Below are 5,501 nucleotides of genomic sequence, written 5' to 3'. Positions count from 1 at the left end.
GGGGGGGGGGTACCTGGGTGGCTCAGTCACTTGAGTGTCCAACTTCGGCTCAGGTCATGATCTCGCGGTTTGTGGATTCGAGCCCCGCGTTGGGCTCTGTGCTGACAGCTCAGAGCCTGGAGCCTCCTTCAGATTCTGTGTCCTCCCCTCTCTCTGCTCCTCCCCCACTCGTGCTCTGTCTCACTCTGTCTCTCAAAAATAAATGTTAAAAAAAAACTTTTTCAAAGTGTATGTACTTACCAACACAGCTTAAAATGCATGAAGCAATAAGTAATAAATCTGAAAGAAATAATAATGTCCACTGTTTGAGTGGGATATTTTATTAATTTTTATTTTTTTATTTTTTCAAGTTTATTTTTGAGAGAGTGAGACAGCTCAAGCAGGGGAGAGGCAAAGAGAGAGGGAGACACAGAATCTGAAGCAGGCTCCAGTTTCTGAGCTGTCAGCACAGAGCCCGACACAGGGCTCGAACCCACCAACTGCAAGATCATGACCTGAGCCGAAGTTGGATGCCCAACTGACTGAGCCACCCAGGCGCCCTTTACCAGGATATTTTAACAGTTCTCTCTCAGTAATTAATAGAACAGGTAGACCAAAAAAACCAAAACAAAACAAGACAACAACAAAACAAAAGACAAAACAAAACAAAACAAAAAACCACCACCACCACCAAAAACCAGTAAGGATACAAATCTTGAATAACATTTTAATCAACTTGACCCAACTGACATTTATACAAGAGTGCACCAAAACACATCAGAATAGGCCATCTTTTCAAGTGCATATGGAACACTCACCAAGAAGAACATATTCTGAGATGAAAAAACAAATGTTGAGAAATTCAAAAAATTAAAATCATCCAAGAATGTTCTCTGAACACAAAGGAATTAAATTAGAAATCAATAAAAGAGAAATACCTGGAAAATCCCCAGATATGTGCAAATTAAACAAAACACTCCTAAATAACTCAAGGGATGAGGGACAAATCAGAAGGGAAATTAAAAAATAGTTTGAATGCAATGAAATCAACCTATCAAAGTCTGGGGGTTGCAGGAAAAGCAGTGCTTAAAGGGATCTTTATCACATTAAATGCTTATATGAGAAGAGAAGACAGTCTCAACTCGGTCGTCTAAGCAGGCAAACTAAACAAGTAAGGAGAAGGAGGAAAGAAAATAGTAGAGATAAGAAAGAGCAGGAATCAAGTAGAAACTGAACAAACACATAGACATTACATTTAATTTAAATTCGTTCTGATAATCACTTCACAAGTCAGATCATTATGTTGTACATGTTAAACTTCTACAGTGCTGTATGTCAAGTATATATATTTTTTAATGTTTTATTTTTGAGAGAGAGGGGGAGAGACAGTGGGAGAGGGGCAGAGAGAGAGGGAGACACAGACTCTGAAGTAGGCTCTAGGCTCTGAGCTGTGAGCACAGAGTCCGACGTGGGGCCGGAACCCACAAGCCGTGAGATCACGACCTGAGCCGAAGTCAGATGCTCAACCTACTGAGCCACCCAGGTGACGCTGTCAATTATATTTCAATTAACCTGGGAAAAAATAGAGAATATCTATGAACCGAAACAGTTATTTCTTTGAAAAACCGGTAAAACTCCTCTGGGCCAATAGACTGCTTCCTGGGACGCAGAAACAAAGGCCTCTGTCTGCACCATCCCTCCAGGGCTGAGAGATCAAGGGACGTCAGCCTGAGCGGGGTTAGGTAGGGGCGCCCTTCCTAACAACGCCCCTTCTCCAACCTCCTAGCAGATACTGGACAGACGGAAAGCCGGCTCAGTGCACAAAGCAGCCTTTGATATCCAGCTGCAGCAGGAGGCCCAGGGAGGGTGGGAGGGGCAGCCCAGCCCTCAGGACCCATAGTCCTTGCTCTGTCAGGCCTCTGACCAGGGAGCAGAGCTCCTCCCTGCCTCTCTGCAGATTGCTCCATGCCTAGCAGGCTCTGGCACATTCCTCACATTCTAGGATTGAGATACACAGTTTGGTTCCTGTGGGGGTGGCCGGGGTGGGGGAGGAGGGCAGGGAGCATCCCAAGAATCAAGGCTGCTGTGCTTGTTTTCCCCCTGACTGCCTTGGCCCTCACGGACTTGCCTGCCAATGAGCAAGTGATCCCCACCCGGCCTCTCTCTGCAAACACCTCCCTGAGCGATCTGGGCGACACCGGAGCTGTGGGCGCAGCGTCTCACTTCGGCTCCAGCAGCATCAGGGAGCCAACCCCTCATCGGGGGGCAGGGGGGTGCGTGCAGAACCCCAGCCCCTGCTCCTAAAGTCAGGAGGAATCTGGGAAATCGCCTGATGGAACTCAGCACCTTACAGACGAGTGGACGGAGGACCAAATGTGTGAAGGCTAGGAGTACGCACAGAATCTAGTTACACAAAACAAACCTCATTTGCGTTTTGGATAGTCAGCAGAGCAGAGGAATGCAGTTGACATAGTGAGCTGAACTTCAAAAGCCTCCCGTGAGATCTCACAAATGAGATGGAAAAACTATGGACTGAATCCAAATAAGGTTAGACAGATTGATGACTAATTTAAAGGCCACTAATAAATTACGTAATACTTCCTCGGGTGCTATTTTCTTTCTTTTTTATGGGCATATAGTTGACATATAATGTCATATTCGTTTCAGGTATACAGCGTAGTGATTCCACAGTTTTATACATTATGCAGTGCTCACCAGGATAAGCGTAGTCACCATCTGTCACCGTACAAAGTTATTACAATGTTATAGACTATATTTCCTGTGCTGTACTTTTCATCCCTCTAAGTTACTCGTTTTAGAGCTGGAAGTTTGTGCCTCTTAATTCCCTTCACCTGTTTTGCCCCTCCCCCCCCCCCCGGAACCACCAGTTTGTTCTCTGTATTTATGAGTCTGTTTCTAATGTGTGTGTATGTATGTGTGTACATATTGGCTTTATTTTTTAGACTCCACACATAAATGAAATCATATGGTATTTGTCTTGCTCTGCCTGACTTATTTCCCTTAGCATAATACATTCGAGGTCCTTTCGTGTTGTCACAAATGGCCAGAGTTCGTTCTTTTTTAATGGCTGAGTAATATTCTGCTGCATTTACATACCCCATCTTTGTCCATTCATCTATCAGTGGACACGGGCTGCTTCCGTATCTTGGCTATTGTAACTAATGCTGCAATAAACATGGGGATGCGTCTCTCTTTCCAAATTAGTGTTTTCATTTTCTTTGGGTAAATACCCAGCAGTGGAAGTACTGGACCATACACAGTATTTCTGTTTTTTGTTTTTTTTTTTTTTTAATTTTTTTTTTTTAACGTTTATTTATTTTTGAGACAGAGAGAGACAGAGCATGAACGGGGGAGGGGCAGAGAAAGAAGGAGACACAGAATCGGAAGCAGGCTCCAGGCTCTGAGCCATCAGCCCAGAGCCCGACGCGGGGCTCGAACTCACGGACCGCGAGATTGTGACCTGAGCTAAAGTCGGACGCTTAACCGACTGAGCCACCCAGGCGCCCCCACAGTATTTCTGTTTTTAATATGCTGAGGAACCTCCGCAGTTTTCCATGCTGGCTGCACCAATTTACATTCTCACCAATGGTGCCCAAGGATTCCCTGTTATCCCCATCTTGGATGCTGTTTTTTGAGCACGTTCTTCGTCCAGTTCTCATGCCAGTCCATTCCAGCCCAAAATTTAATCAAGTCTTGGATGGAGGCACAAACTCACTCTTTTATATAACACTGAATGAGCCCCTACTCTGCACTGGGAACTAGTGACACTGTTGAGTGAAAACAGAGCCCGTGCCTTCACAGAACCCATGATCCATCAGTCACTTAGAGGTCAACCAAACTGTCCCACAAATGATTATGCAACAAGGGCTGTGACGGGGAGGAAGGGAAGTACAATAAGTACATATAAAAGAGGAGGGTGGTGCCTGGGTGGCTCAGTCCGGTAAGCATCTGACTCTTGGTTTCGGCTCAGGTCGGGATCTCACGGGTCATGAGATCGAGCCCCGTGTCAGACTCTGTGCTGACAGCACGGAGACTGCTCGGAATTCTCTGTCTCTTCCTCTCTCTCTGCCCCTACACACTCTCTCTCCTCTCCTCTCTCTCTCTCTCTCTCTCTCTCAATAAATAAACATTTTTTTTACATGAGGAGGCATGTAGGCAGGGAAATCAAGGAAGGCTTCCCTATAGAAGGGACTCTTCAGCTACCATCTGAAAAATAAGTAAAAGTTACATAGGCAAAGATGAGAGAGAAAAGAATTCAAGAGGGACCGGCATGTCTCCCAGAGGCCCTGTGCCAGGAGGGGAATAGGACTAGTGTGAGGGAGTGAAAGGCCACTGAGCAAAGTGCAGGGAGCTCTGGGGAGCTGATATTACCTGTTAGAATGAGAGCTCTATGAGGACAGAATTTTTATTATTTTGCTCACAGCTGTGTCCCCCAGAGCCTATAACTGTGTGCCTATTACTGTGCCTTCCACACAGTAGATACTGACAGATAGTGAATGAACGAGTGAATGCTGGCTTGGGAAGCTGGCAGAGTGCTCGAGTGACAGGGGATCTGAACAATAGAAAGGGTGTAAGACTTCAGGCAATGGGACATTATGAACAGATTTCTCTATTTTGTAGCTCCTAGTTTCTTGAGAGATTTTATTATGAATGGATGTTGAATTTTGCTAAAATGCTTCATCTGCATCATTGAAATAATTATGTTCTTCGCTTGTCTGCTGATATGGTAAATTACATTGATCGATTTTCAAGTGTCGAACCAACCTAGCATCCCCCACTTGTGTTATCTTTTTTAATATACTGCTGGATTTGATTTGCTAACATTTTGCTGAGGACTTTTGTGTCTATGTCCATAAGGTATATTTGGGCTTTAGATTACTTTTCATGAAATCTTGGTCTTTGTCTGGTTTTGGTATCATGTTAGTATCGGCCTCATAAAGTAAGTTGGAAAATGTTCTACCCTTTACCATTTTTTGGAGACATTTCTCTAGAACTGGTATTATTTCTTCCTTACGTGTTTGGAAAAATTCACCACCATGTAGCCCTGATCAGACTATTTCTTCTTGAGTGAGCGTTGGGAGTTTGGGTCTTTCAGGCAATTTTTCCATTCCGTGTAAGTTCTCAAATGTATTACTGTAAAGTTGTTTATAATCTTTTAATTCCTGTAAGATGTATAGTAAAGTCTTTTCTTTCATTTCTGATATTGGCAATCGGTATCTTCTCTCCTCTTTTTCCTTGATCAGACTGACTATAAATTTGTAAGTTATGGCTCAATAGCTTTTTCTCTATTATTTTCCTGTTTTTTATTTCATTGATTTCTGCTCTATATTTCCTTCCTTCGGCTTCCTTTGTGTTTAACTTGCTTTCCTTTTATAATTTCTTAAGGTGGTAGCTGAGATCATTGTTGGAGACTTTCCTTCTTTATAAGTAATTAATTCTATACATTTTCCTCTGAGCATTTCTTTAGGTGCATCACACATTTTTTGAATATGTTGTGTTTC

Source organism: Panthera uncia, assembly GCF_023721935.1.
Source record: "Panthera uncia isolate 11264 chromosome A1 unlocalized genomic scaffold, Puncia_PCG_1.0 HiC_scaffold_17, whole genome shotgun sequence".
Classification (NCBI taxonomy): domain Eukaryota; kingdom Metazoa; phylum Chordata; class Mammalia; order Carnivora; family Felidae; genus Panthera; species Panthera uncia.
This window is presented reverse-complemented; position numbering follows the sequence as displayed.